Raw genomic sequence first — 16153 nt, 5'->3', positions numbered from 1 at the left:
GTGACTGAGTGCTGTACGCCTGTCTGATACTGCCTGCGTTCTGCCATATTCTATTTATAAGACCTGCGCCCTGTTCATCTGAATACGTTTAGAATCCATAAACGTTTCATAATTTTTGAACGCTGTCTATCAGTCACATTTGAACGCTGTCTGACCATCCGTTTGAATGCGTTGAGTGCCGAGTTTATGTTGCGTTTGCTGTAATTATGACTATTGGTCTCCCCATACCATAGTACGCCCGATTCAGTTTATGTTACGGCCTCTATACCACTGTTGAAAATTCATATATAACATTGCCTTTTATATTATGTATTACGCTGCTCTCTGTTGTTAAAGCTCTCCAGAAAAGCGTATGAATTGGCTCCAGTAACGTTGTCATATTGAAGAACGTTGTCACATTGAAGAAAATTGCTCTGGTGGAAAACAACACTGAAGGAAAAGAACGCTGTCATGTTGAACACTGGAGGAAAAGAACGCTGTCATATTGAGCGTGGTCCTGTTTGGAGTCTGATGGAGAAGCGGGGTATCGTGGAGATTTGAACACTGCTTCAGACTTCACATAGAGGCATTTTCGGTTGTTTTTAATTTTTGTCTATCTACATGCTGAAGGAATGTATGAACGCTGCTCCTGATTTGAATGCTGCTCCTGAGTTGAATGGTAACCCTGTATTGAATGCTGCTCCGTTATGAAGAACACTGGTATATTTATGTTGAATATGTTTTGGCTATACACTGTCTTTTTTTGGCATATGCGTTAAATACACCGCCCATTCTACCTACGGATCTTGGTATTTGCTGTTATTACCTGCAGTTTTGGTATTAATACAGTCACAGTTTTGTGAATACGCATATAGTGTTCTCATTTGCCTCGAAAGATTCCATATGTTCTGCCGCTCTTGCGCGTGAATATTTGGGGAGATAGGATGGCTATGCGTGGTTATGTTAGTGTTAATGGACCTTTCTTTAGTCAGTTCAGTTTCAAGTTTAAGGTAGGAATAGAGGCTAACTGATCTTACTTATTGGATTAGGGACTTTCCCCTTGTTCTCTAAATCTTAAAAGGAGAAGCCGCTTCCCTTGAATGGTCGATTAGCTCAACCAATTCTTACGGGATACACGCTTTGCTTTGGCCATATTTCCATAATTTTCACCACAATTTTTTATGATTATATCAGCGCAGAAGGGTTTATTTTTGTGTGGTAGATGTTAAGATTGTGAAGGTGTTTGACTAGCCTTTGTATCATTAAAGGAAAAAAAAAGGGGCGTTGAGCAGAAACAATTTTGCTCAAGATTTTCCTTATTTTATTGGTCATTATGGATTTAAGGAATACAATATATTGATAATGGTGCAGTGAGCAGTTCCTTTTTGTCAAGGGCATGGATGCTTGATATATCATATGAAATAAGGATTGATATTCTATATGGATAAAATATAGTTTTGCTCTTTGTTAGCAGAAATATTTTTTTTTACAGTACACAGATTTTTGCCAGCAGAAGTATTTTTTTGTTACAGTATGCATTCAAGAGGAAGAAGAAGATATTTCAGAGGCAGGGGGGGCATACATTCTCAAGGAGAAAAAGGCAGATTTGCATTGCATTCACTGCAAAAGAAATGGATCACATGATGCCTCTACATGCAAGCTACCATGGGACAAAATTGAGCAGAAAAGAAACCAACAGAAAGGTAAAACTGATGATACAGACAAAGGTAAAGCACCTGAATCCACTCACTATGTTGTGGCACAATGTAACATTGGAGTAAATGAAGATTTATTTAATGCTTCACTTGCTTCCTGGAAAAATGATTGGTTGCTTGATTTAGGAGCAACCTGCCACATGACTCATAGAAAAGATTTTTTTTGAAGATTTCACTGACAATGTTGATCGAGCAGTATACTTTGTAGATCAATCAAAAATCAAGCCATCAGGGCTTGGCACAATTAGGCTTAAACTGCCTGGTTTTCCAGACTTCCTTCTGGATCATGTTCTGTATCTCCACAGCTCAAGAGAAACTTGCTGTCCTTGGTCCACATCCGCCAGCAAGGTCACTCCATTCATATGTTTGATGACAAGCTTGAGGTAAGAAAAGCATCTGACCACTCACTTGTCATGAGGGGAATAGAAGAAGAAAGGCTTCACAAACTGCAAGGAACCTCTGCTCATGCACAACATTTCTCATACAATTCTCATCACGAAGAAGGTACATCAAGTTTATTATGGCATGCTAGATTTGGACATTTGAACTATAAAAATCTCTGCTTATTGAAGAAAAATGGTGTTGCTGGTTTGCCTACAATTTCTAGGAAACTTAAGCAATGTGATGCTTGCATTCTAGGAAAGCATAGCAAACAATCCTTTCATGATTCACATTCAAGAGCACATAGAAAACTTGAAATCATTCATTCAGATTTATGTGGTCCAATGCATGTTCCTTCTGCAAATGGAAATAAATATATCATGACATTTATTGATGACTACACCAGAATGTGTTGGGTTTATTTAGTGAAGAACAAATTTGATGCTTTTCAAACATTCAAGAATTTTCATAAATGGATTGAAAATGATGCACAATCTCATATTGGGTCTATTCACACTGATAATGGAAAAGAATACACATCAAATGAATTTGAAAACTATCTTCGCCAACATGGGATCAAACATCAAACAACTGTGCCTTATAATCCCCAACAGAATGGTGTCGCTGAAACAATGAATAGGACAATCTTAAATATGGTACGATCCATGCTCTTCTTCAAGAATGTAAAGATAATGTTTTGGGCTGATGCTGTTCTATGTGCTGCATATATAAAGAATAGATGTCCATCTAATGCTATTAAAAACAAGACTCCTTATGAAATGTGGTATGGACATGTTCCTTCGGTAAAGCATCTCAGGGTCTTTGGTTCCATCTGTTATGCCTTGATACCAAAGGTACATAGAAACAAACTTGGTGCTAGAAGTCGTAAGTGTATCTTCCTGGGGTACTCAAACACCTCCAAAGCATACCGCCTCTATGATGAAGTAAATAAAAAGTTTGTTGTATCTAGAGATGTAATTTTTCTTGAATCATCCAAAACTGACAATGTTGTTGAGCGACAACTTGATCGCTTGGATAGATTCGGAAAAGAAAAATCATTTCAAGAATTTGATAATCAGATTCCACATCTTGAAGGGGGGATTCCTATACTAGATCAACATGTGGAATCTTCTTCTGAAGAACACTCTCCCCCGCATGAAACTCCAACAACGGATGATGCTTTAAGTGATGTAATTGATAGAATTGGGAGACTCAATCTTGATTCAATCCCAACTCAATCAACGAAGCAGCCTGGACCATCTCAGAAAGGTCTCCCAAAGTGGCTGAAAAAGACACTTGAAAGTGTTCATCCTGATGAAGTTGGAAAGACAGGAACCAGAAATTCAAACCGGAAAAATGGAGGTGATGTAGATGACTCTAATTCACCTGTTGATATGGATGTTTCTTATGATTGTGAATTGAACTTGTCTACAGATTTTGAACTAACTTCCTTCAAAGAAGCTGCTTCTTATGATGAATGGAAAGAAGCGATGCAAAAGGAGTATGATGCCCTCATAAAGAACGACACTTGGAAGCTGGTTGATCCTCCATTAGGAACCAAACCAATTGGCTGCAAGTAGGTCTACAAGAAAAAGTATAAAGCTGATGGCTCAATTGACAAACACAAAGCTAGGCTTGTGGCAAAAGGTTTTGCACAGAAGGAAGGGATCGATTATGAGGAGACTTTTGCCCCCACAGCAAAATGGGCTACCATCCGGACACTCTTTGCACTAGCAGCTCAGAACGGTTGGAAAGTCCATCAAATGGATGTAAAAACGACTTTCTTGAATGGAGATCTAAAAGAGAATGTTTTTATGTCCCAGCCTGAAGGATTTGTTATGAAAGGACATGAACATAAAATATGCAAACTTGTGAAGTCCTTGTATGGCCTCAAACAAGCACTGCGAGCCTGGTATGAAAAACTAACTGAGCATCTTTTGAAACTCAATTTCAAACATTTTGATCTTGATGATGCAACTCTATTTGTCAAGAAAGTTGGAAAAATAGTTGTATATCTTGTGGTATATGTAGATGATCTTTTGATGACAGGGAACAATGAAAGCTACATTGCATCCATAAAGAAGGAATTGGGGAAAAGTTTTGAAATGACTGATTTGGGCTATGTTCATTACTATCTTGGGATTGAAGTAACCCAACATCCAAAGTCCATATTTCTTTCTCAAAAGAAATACATTGGAGATTTGTTGAACAGGTTTGGCATGACAGAGTGCAATCCTCTTACTACTTCAATGGAACAAAACTTAAAGCTCACATCTATTGAAGGAAAAGAATTTGAGGATGCAACAAAGTATAGATAGCTTGTAGGAAGTCTCAACTACCTAACTACTACCAGACCAGGGATTTCGTTTGCTGTTGGAATCCTCTCTAGGTTTATGCAAAAGCCTTGTGAAGGACATTGGTCTGCTACAAAAAATGTTCTAAGGTACTTGAAGGGAACTCAAGACTTTGGAATCAAGTATACACAAGTAGACGACTTCAACTTGATTGGATACTTCGATTCAAACTTCGATGGAGACAAGGAAACTGGAGTATCAACTTCAAGATATGCTATGAGCCTTGGATCAGGAGCTGTCTCCTGGAGATCACACAAACAATCAGTTCCAACAGATTCCACAACAGAAGCAGAATACGTGGCAACAAGTGAAGCAACAAAAGAAATTGTGTGGCTCGGGAAAATTCTTGAAGATTTGTAGGTAAAACAAGTACAATCAACTCCACTCATGATTGAAAATACCTCTGCAATAAATTTGGCCAAGAACCCAAAGTTCCATGATCGAACGAAGCACATCAATACTAAATATCATCTGATTTGACATCATGTTGAGGCCAAAACAATTCATCTCCGTCATTGTTCCACAAATGAGCAAATTGCAAACATCTTCACCAAAGCGCTTGGAAGAGAAAAGCTTGAACGATTCAGAATGATGCTTGGACTCACCAACATCCCTTCAGATTAAGGGGGGGAATGTTGACACCTAATCCTTGTGATTGGGTAAATATATGTAAATAGATAACTGAGAAATATGAACAGTCATCGGGAGATGAACTGAATAGTCTCTCCCTCATGTATATAACAGACCTACCTGATGGAATAAATAATACGAATTAGTTTTTGTTTTGTGGAGTTACTGCTTGGCCTGACAAATTCTTTCCTTTCAATATTACATCATCCATATCACAACTATTTGTATCACAATATTCCATCGGAAGCAGCTCTTAACGTTTACTGATAAAAAATTGCTGATACAAGACCTATGATGTTCTTTTACACGCCTCTCTCACAAAATTCTACAATTATCATATCGTATATCGCATTTCGCACTTCCCATATCCGATAGTTGACCTTGCCAATATTGCTATGTTCACACAATTCCAAACCCGATATAAAATTTAAATGAAGTTCATTAAAAATATCGCGTCCATTCAATCGCAATCATGGTAGGGGCATAGGTTTAAAAGTCCCGATGTTCCGGATCTGATACGATATTAAATTCACATTATAAATTTATCGGGTCCGTTATTCATCGCACATAGGTGTATCAATAATGTTACATCATATACGTAAATCTGACAATTATCGATTTCTTTTGATATCCAAAACCGGTCCCACCAATTTGCCACGTCATCCATCGCATCCCCGCAGTCACAGAATAATATTGGTATTTCCGACATGACTATTTCCCAATGTCCCAATATGCCAATATCGCAATTGCTTCATCATAATTTTTATTATATATGCTCATATCACAATTCTGAATCTGCGATGTGCGATGTGTGAAGTGTGATGTACGATGTGACTATTCTCCGATATAATGATTCTTCGATATTGCCATCACCCCATCGCATCACATATTTTCATAGCATATGTCCATATCACAAAGTTTCCACCGCAAAAAATATATCGCATCGCAAAAATCAAATGAAGCCTTATCTTAAGATTTTCTGATAAGATAGAATCTGATACATGCCCCTTTTCCATTAACATTCAATCGTTATATCCCATATCGACAAAGGTAAAAATCGTGGATTGAAATTTAAGTATGGCGAAGAAACTTGCAATGTGAAACATCCGCTGAGGCATTGTGTTGTATAAAATATTTTTAGGCAATCTTGGGTAATCACTATGGTATTAAAGCAATTGATAGGAAATTTGCAACAAAGTTAGATCATTTCAATTTCTCTTATATTTCAGTTTTAGATATACCACTCCATATTTAATATGAAATTTAAGACCTTCCCATCTATACATATAAATTTCATTATCTCGGATTTGGTCTTAATTCTGGACAATTTATGGAAATGGAGTTGATATGAAACTTATAATGTTATGAGAAAGCATAATTTCTTTCTCATTTCTGATGGATTTGTTTTACTTTCAATTCCCTGAACATAAAGCATTATCTCCTTATAGTTTACTACTTGATTTGGTTTAAATAAAACAAATAATGATTTTGAGTTATAAGATTACGGTTAGTTCAACTTCTTCATGCTTTTAATTTTAATTAAAAGAAGAAGTTAGATAGCATTGGAGAAGATGATACCTCACAGGTAAGATTAAATGCAATTCTCCAATGGTAAGTTTCATATACCCACTTTCAATTATTTTCATTACTTTACTTTAGTTTCAATTTTTGTTTTTAAATTCTACTAATATAAAAATCTGTTTTGCAGCTCTTCATAAAAGCTTTCAATCCTCCACCATATCAGATTTTGAAGCCCTATACTCTTTTCCTGGTTTGCTTTCAAGAAGCAACGATAATCTTCGTCGAAACAACTACACCAAGAAGTTTCTGAACCTTTAGTTTGTTTTTTTAAGCCTTTTTTTTATTAGAAAATGATTAAGATGATGCTTTGAAACCAGAAGATTGATACCAGACATGAATTTTTTCATTGTGGCTGAATTTGATCATCACTGCTATTTGAAGCCTAAAACGCTTATAACCCTGCAAGGTAAAATTTATCTGAATTTCGACATAAGAAGGAATGGTTAAATGATTATTTTATTTTACTTCATTTTGTTCAGACATTGGTATAAACATTCTTATTGGAGTTTATCTTTTAAAAACTTGGATTTTCCTTTCTGTTCTTACCTTTTTATTTTTTATTTTTGTTTGTTAATTTCTTTTATTAATTAAGGTTAGGAATGCTTTTCCTTTTATTTTTCATTTTTGATTTTGGTGACTCTGCCATAATTTATATGAAAGACCTTTTTGTTACCTAACAATGATCGACATACACAAAAAAAGAATGTTAATAGTCTACTATTGGCTTTTTCTCAAATCTCTTAATAAAGTTTGTTTTTCTTATTATAAAGGTAAACATACTTAGGAAAGAGATTACAAAACAAGAGAAGTTGACAAAGTATCATAAAATGTGAGAAATTTCTTTTTCATCAAAATTATAGTTATTTTGAGATTTCAATATTTTATTAAGATCTTTCAAAATTCTATTATTAGTCAAGAAGAGTTATTTTTAACCAAGTAAAGACACTTTACAGCGAAACACCCTTAACTCTGAAATTGTCATTCTTAACTCTTAAGGAGTTAATAATTCTCCCTATCCAAAAAGTCTTGTTTTTCTAGAGTGTAATCCAAAAATATATTTAAACTTAAAAGATAAGAGGTCTCATCATGAACCTGCTTACCATGATCATAGGGGAAAAATAAGTTGACATCACCAACACTGCGAAACAAACCGGGGTAATGGCTTATGATTGCAAACAATTATATGACAAAGGGTCTCACACGAGCGAGCTTGTTCAATGCAATTATAACCAGTGAATGGCATTGTCAACTTTTTGGCTACCAAACCAGGACAATGGCTTTTGAGAACTAAAAAATAAAAACAAATACACAAAAAATAAACACATATAAATGGATTTATCTCCATGTCAATAATTTTTAAATAGATGAGATTCTGGATCGTTGATGATTAAAAGGTAACCCTGTCGAGACTATAGATGTTTGCGGGCAGCAGTGGCTCTACCTGTGACAAATGAGTATATTTTAAAAGCTAAGCTGTAAAGTGATCTTTGCTTTATCTCTACAGCTAATTAAAGACTGATATAGATTTATGAGATATTTTGATTTATGAGGAATTTTAAGAAAAATTACAGTTAGATGATTCTTCTTTTTATTTAGACTAATGAACCTAGTCAAACATTTAAAAAATAATTCTCTTCTTTAATTATTTTTACTTTAATTTTAGGAAAATCTCATTCATATAAAACAGAGATAACTAGTTCTTCTTCCGTGTGTCACCATTGTTGTGGTAAAACACAACCCCTTATTTTTTATTTATTGACTCAAATAATGGGGACCCTTTGCATCAATTTTTGGCTAAGCATTTTTTTATCATTTTTTATTTTTTAGTTGTCTTACATTTTTATTTTTTTAGTTTGCATCTGATTTCTATTTTGATTTTATCATTTAATTTGACATTTGGCAAGCTTTCCATCGATACTTATTTTGTCTCCTTTGGTCAACCGGTTTATAAATGGTATACCTTTGAAGTTTGATCATTTGTGTCGCCTGGGTTAAAAAATGCATCAAATGTACAAAATAACGTTTTTATAATTAATTTAGTTCAAAAATACATTTATTGTAAATATTAATCTTTAGTTGAATTTTTATTAATTTTTAATTTTTCTCTAATGATCTTGCTAAATGACCCAGCCAAATTGTAGAACACTTAAAAACGCGTTTTTCAGAATCTCGGTAATTTATTCTAATTTCCTATTTTAAAACAAATTACGAATCCTGAAATCTCAAAATATCAAAATGGCTGAAGTTCATTCCTTTTTATTACCAAAGTGACTGTAGTTTATAATAGGAGAATCCCACTTTAAGTAGACCCCACTTTGTTTCATCTCCATAATTCCACCAATTCACAACAATCCTGGACCCCAATTAAAAAATATATAAAATTTTATAAAATCTATCGGGTCCATCGCATCACAAATTTACAAAGAAAATATTTTACAAACCCCCGATCGAAAGTTTCATGCGATGCGATCAAAGTTAAACCATGACTTTCATTTTAAATTCATTCTCACATTCATTTGTTTTGAATTGAATTGGTTTTTAGTAAATCGTCTATGTAATGTTACGCTAATTTATGTTATAAAATGTAAATATATATATATATATATATATCTATATATATATATATATATATATATATATATATATAATTTAATTAAATCAAAATTAATTGCATGTTAATTGTATAAAGTTTTAATTATTAGATAATTAAAATTTAATTTAAGATTAGAATTTAATTAAAAAATTCTGATTTTTTAGCTCAACAACAGAAATTCTAAAATTCTGGCAGTTTTGACTCATCAACTTTGGAGACTCACAAATTGAGTTTTACTTGGCCAAATGTTGCCCAGAACGGCTCATTGGAAAGATAAAATCAAGGATAACATTTATGAGGAGGTTTCACTAACAATTTTGATCATTTATTGGGTCTAAAAATAGATAGAATATCAAGCTCCGAATTTTTAAACAAAATCAATTTTTTGAGTTTTATTTTCTGCATTTTCATTTGCCCAAGCCTCTTGTGAATGCAGATCCATTCGTCAATAATATCCTTGGTCAATTAAATCTTTATAGGCATCAATAAAAAGCTAAAATTTCATTTTCAAGTATTTATTTAATTGAAATCAATTAGATTTGTTTTAATTTCAGATTTAGCATTTTAATTTTGTTTTGATTTGTTTTTGCAGGAAAACAATTGAAAATATGAGGAGAACAAGATCTCAATCAATGGGAATGCTCTAACAATTAAAGAATGGAATTTTCAACAAATGAAAATTGATTGAGAAAATCTCTTTTTCAACAAACTTTCTTGTTAAGAATTCATTTGCAAATATTATAAATAACAGATTGCAAAATGTAATCACGGCTTCTCTCCTCTATAATTCTGGAATTCTAAAAGCACTTTTGTAATAGGGATTTAGAGTTGTAGGTGGGAGGAGTGGAATCTCAGATCTGGAGATTATTGAGGTTTTTATTTTACATTCTGAGTTATGTATAATGAATAGAGTTTGCACTATTGTAGCTCTGGTTTTGAAAGCAGAAGCTCAGGCACTGTAAAAGACTATTGGAGACTGGAGCTAGAGAATGGATTCAATAAAATTGGTATTTCGAATACTATTATTTTAAATACTTGTTTCATTTTATGATGACAGGAATGTGTCAAGTTACTTCCATATTTGTGCACTTTTGTCGATATGGGTAATTTGTCTCAATTTTATGTTATTATGTATCTCTACTCTTATGGATTAAATTCTGATTTCTGAGTAACTATTTACTCAGAAATATGTCTTGTAAAACTGATTTATTGAATAGTGATATGTTGTGAACTTCTTCATCATATTATTATTTAATTATTCAAATTACTAATTAAATGATCGATATCATTTTGTGAACTTCTTCCAGAGTGTTGTTGATTGATTATTTCAGTTAAGAGGTCTCAATAGGATGTGTTTTGGTATTCATAATGTCAGTTAATTGAACTACTTCATTATCTTGATATTAATTATAAATAAGATATATTTAAGTCTCAATTATTCAAAATTATATTTCTCTTAATTGAGTTAGATTTATATTTGCATAAATGAGATATGATTAAGATAGTTCCTTTTGCTTGCATCTTAGAATAAGTTTGCATTTAGATTAATTTCTACATTATTTTAAGTCCTCTTCCCAAAGAGGCAAACTTTAGTAGTCGCTTGGTTAAACCCAAATCAGCTTAAGGATCACTTTTTTCCCTGATCAGCAAGAGGGTTGATCTGATGTCTCTTCTCCATTGGTGAATGAATGTCATATTTTAAAGCCATTGGAGATTGAGAGAAGGTAACCGGACCTAGTTGAACAAGTCGGAACCACCATTCCAAACATAAAAGGAGTTGCTTTAAGGTCCGGACCAGGTGGTCACCCCCCATGTTGTTGCAGCGAATTTCGAGGCTTGAAGAGGAGAAAACACGTCGAAAAAATGAAGGACAAAATACAAAAATGGGGTATGATGTGGCTCAATATGGCAGGCATGGTGATTTTGATTAAGGCACTACTTTCAGCTCTCCCATTATATCAGTATGCAATTATTTTGGCTTTGGCAAGTGCTCATAAGCAAATGGAAATAATCATAAGAAGTTTTCTCTAGCAAGGAGGAAAGAAAGAGAACAAAAAGTTCAGTCTGGTAAAGTGGGATCAATTCACACTACCATATGAACATGGAGGTCTATCCATACGTTTACCAGGCTTAATGAATGCTATGAAAACAATATGGAGAATGATAACTAGAAGGGAAAGTTGGCAGAAAAAATCCCTTGCCACAAAATACTTGAATCAAACTAGAACAAAGTTATTGACAGACATCATTCTTGTGAGGCCTTGCACACAATTTTGGAAACTTGTAAAGAAAATAATCCCCTTAGTCAGGAATCATATATCTAAAACTCCAGGAAATGGAAAATCGGTGTCAATATGGGATGATATAATAATGGGAAAACAGCCCCTAAATCTTCAATGGGACCTCCTTGGCATACAAAAATGGATGGCAGAAAGAGGGCTGAACACTCTTCATTCAATTTCAACATGGGATCAACAAACTTGGCATGAGTGGCAAATCCAAACAATCCCCTTAAACTTAAAAGGAAAATGGGAGAAATTAAAGCATCACCTCAAAGGGGCAGCACCCATAAGCATCGAGGAAGAGGACGATTATGTTTGGGATCCAAATGGAGGAGGATACACAGTTAAAACAAGGTACAAAGCACTTCAAGAACAACAAAACCATCAGGAGTGTAGCCTTTGGAAAGTGGTTTGGAAAACTGAATGTCTCCCTAAAATCAAAGCATTTATATGGACTCTTCTCAAAGGAAAAATACTAACTACTGAAAACTTAAAAAAAAAAAGGAATTCAGGGTCCATCTAGGTGCTCCATGTGCTTGATAGAGGAAGATTCCATCCAACATCTCTTCTTGGAATGCATGATAGCTAGAGAATGTTGGAAGCATATTACAAGCCTAATGGAAATCAATTTAAACTTCACAAACACTTTCTCAGAGTTTTATAAAACATGGGAGAAGAATTATCCCTACTCTACAAAAAACAAGGCTATAATAATCAAGCTTTGGAAATGCCTTCCAGCAGTACTGTGTTGGCGGATTTGGCTAACTAAAAATAAAAGTATCTTCAAAGACCAAAAGCCAAGAACAAGTAAAATATTATAAAAAACATGGGGTTTAGTCTCAGAAATTTTAAACACTAAAGGGATGTCAGCAATGGATCACAACAATCTTCAGCAAGAGGAGAGAGATTGGACTAGAAAATCTATATTGGAAAACACAGGGAAAGTAGGACGAAAGAAAGCTCCTATAACAAGAAATTCGAAACTAAGGATGAGCGAAAAATATCTTGAAGATGGAGAAAAAAACAAAATAGATTTAGTCTTTTTTTTGATGGGGTATCGAAAAACAATCCAGGGAAAGCCGGAGTAGGAGGAGCGATAAGTGTTCCAGATGGGAAAGATATTGTCACCTACGAATGGGGCCTAGGAAAAACCATAAATAACAAAGCAGAAGTCTATAGTATTTTATTAGGCTCAAGGATATTAAAAAAAGCAATTCGAGATCCTATGATAATAAGAGACTCTGCAATTGTTATTGAAGCAATGATCAATAGTAAAAACCCCAATAATTCGACAATGAACAAAATATATAAGAGGATAAGACTGAATCTAAAAGGATTAGGAAGGGTAAGCTTCAAACATGTCTTGAGAGAACATAATAAAGAGGTTGATAACCTCGCCAATAAGGCTACAGAAAGAGAAGCAGGAAGCATCAAGGAAAACAAAGAAATTTATTGCATTTCCATCCCATAATTTACAACATCCCTCATGATGAAAGAGAAAAAAAATGGAAAAAAGCATGAGGAAAATCAAAACATCAGTGAGAGTACACCAGAAGATCAAAAGGTAGATTTGTTAACAGAGGCACTCAATTGGTACCTACAGGAGTATAATCAACAAATCCAAATAAAATCTAACACTATCCAAAGCCTGCAGGCCAAGGAAGACATAAATATTCTCTGCCTGAATCGAGCTGATATCTATCATATCATTGTCAAGTTTCAAGAAACAAATGTGTTCATAAATTGCAATCGAATGACCATATTCAAACACTGCAACATGACATGTATCCTCGCGTTCATTAACAAGCTTAGTAAACTCAATGCAAGCTTATGTAACTCTTCAGTGAATAACAAAAGTTCTCAGTTATTTGTTTTCAGTTTTCTATGTCAAGCCATCAGTAAAGCAATATCTCAGTCAGGCATTTTCATACATTTGGGTCACCCGTCGTCCCTCTGCGAGCTCTTCGTTATTCTCTCAGCCATCTCCAAACACTGTAACAACAAGAGCGTTCTCATTTCCTCCAACAAGCATACCACTCCCAATAACTCCCGGTGTATCCCTCGCTTGAATCGACATAGCATTCTGCCTTGTGTCTCCATTCCTTTGAGTCATTTTATTAGTGTGTCTCCCTCTTCTTGAAATATTCATCATTTCCTTCAACTCCATTTGCCTTCTCACAATGATTTTTCCTTCATCCATTCAGCTTCCGAAAAAGTCTCGGTGGACATCCCTTCAAATAGGCTTCATAGTATTTCTTCAAATCAAGCCCAGAGCATCTTCTCTTTTCCAGATTGGGTGCTGCTGTGTATCAGTCTCTATTGTGTGGTAAAAGGCCACAACTGATCAAATTCCCATTCCAAGGACAGAGAAGCAGAGCAAAATAATCTCAACAGAAGGTATATAAAAAACAACAGTAAGATCAGAAAGAGCACATACAAGAGGAATAAAAATATTACAAAAGATTTAGCAAGTCAGAGGATCAAAATGGAGTGCAATCCCATAAAAAGAGTTGCAAAAAGTGATGGCTGTCCAACATGCAGGGAAAAGAAGTTCATGATAGGTAGGTTCAACAAAGCACTCAAGGATCTCAGGTCGGAAATGAAAATAGAGAACATGTATAAACAAAGAGACATAGATAAGCAAAAAGCTGAAATAATAGAGCTCAAAAACAAATGCAAGCATCTTGAGGAAGCCATAGACTATATCAAGTCAATCACTCGGAGCCAGCAAGGGGAAAACTCCATTAAGCAAAGCAAGAAGCGCCACTCTCAACAGGAGCAGTTAGTCAACTAGTTTTCGTGAAATCATTTAATTTTATATGTATTGCAAGCTTATTTTACTTCTAGGAGAGTATGTTCAACAATACGCCAAACTAGTCAAAGGAATACATAGAAAATTGGAATCAAGTTTAGAAATAAGGACTATGCTCCCAATTTCATCTTTCGACTTGAATCCAATCCCCATAGAATTTAATAGGAGTTTGCTTCTCTCTTTTTTTGCAATATAATCAATACCCGATCGTGTTTAAAAAAAACAAAAAAAAACATTGTTGTCTATACATGATATATTATATTATATGAAACATTCCAACATTTTCTACACTATCAATATCCATAAAATCGCATGTATGTTTTAGATAGTATTTTAGTTTGAGATTTTTCCAATGAATTCAAGTAATTCAATGAATGAAAATTTAGGTTCTCAAATTAAAAGTTTACTTAGTATTTCGTAGATGTATAATTTACCTACAATTTGATAAAATATATAGGAAATTTGGGTCTTACAATACCTCCTCTAAATCCTTCCTTGTGGTGAAAGTTTAACTACCTCTAGGTAGGTAGGCTTGGGAGGTGCAACCTTCTCCCCTCCCCTATGGAACCAAACAACCATGCCTTTGGTAAGTAGGTGCAGGGGAAGGAGGGAAGAAGCGGTTGTTCTGTAGGTTGGGTGGTTAGGATGGGGAGTGGTGGGTGTGGGGTTGATTATGGGAATTGACAACCCACCATCACCACTCCCACCCCTACCCCTTTTGGGAATTTTAAAAACAAAAGAAACACACACATGCATGCGCGTGTGCACACACACACACATGTGCATGCACATGCATATGTGCACACACACATACACACATTTTGGTTGGGCGTGTTGGTACAAAGAGGTGATTCCTAGAATTTGTCCTGTACTAACTCCCCCACCCCCTGCCCCCTCACACACATTTTAGTTGGGGGTGGAACTATGGGGGGATTTGAAATCAGCCCCATACCCAACCCCATAGAGGTGTTGTTTGTTTTATTTTTTATTTTCAATTTTTCAAATTTGTTGTTAATTTAGTTTTTTACATTTTTTCAATTGCATTTTAGTTCTTAGTTTTTTATTTTTACATTTTTTTTAAAAGGTAAGTTAAAATGAGGGGAAGGCATAGTGTTTTATTTTTCTTTTTAAGAAAACACATTAAATTATTTATTATAAAACAACAACAAGAGTAATTATAATAAAACTTAATGATTTATTTTCAAAATGACGCATTTTTTCTCCTTACCTTGGGGTTTTTTCCCCAACGTTTGTTGTTTCTATTTATTTTCCCCCTTTTTAATGATTATTTTTGCAAGAAGGTAGGGGTTTCATGCTATGGTTTATAGAATGTTGAAGTTTTAGGCATGAAAAAGAATGGGCATGTTACTAGTAGCACCTCTTACCAACTCAAGAGTTGATTTTAGGATTTTGGTTGTAAGGCATCAATTGCTAAGGCCATGGGTCTCAAAGAAGTTGCAATTTGGACCCTAAATAAAAGGAAGTTACTACTAGGAGCAATTTTTTTTTTTTTTAAGAGTTGATTTTAAGTTTTTTGTTGCAACAATACAAGTTGTTAAGGCCATCTTTTCAGAGAAGTTGCAATTTTGACCCCTAAAAAAAATAATGTTTTACTATTGGTGCCACTTTTCAATTTATGGGTTGTTTTTTTTTTTTTGTAAGCAAAAGTAGTTTCATTTCTTAAATTTTGGCAAAGAGATAAATATTGGTTTTCCCTAGTTGGCTGCAAGGGAAACCAAACAAGTGGCAGAACTAGAGATTTTTAAGCATCCAAAAAATGGAAATGTGTTGATAATTCAAGATTACAAAATAGATATCATGAGGCT

Source organism: Pinus tabuliformis, chromosome 4_2, assembly GCF_031772625.1.
Source record: "Pinus tabuliformis cultivar Carrire ecotype Pingquan chromosome 4_2, CPIR1, whole genome shotgun sequence".
Classification (NCBI taxonomy): Eukaryota; Viridiplantae; Streptophyta; class Pinopsida; order Pinales; family Pinaceae; genus Pinus; species Pinus tabuliformis.
The sequence above is the reverse complement of the archived record's forward strand: the minus strand, read 5'-3'. Positions refer to the sequence as shown.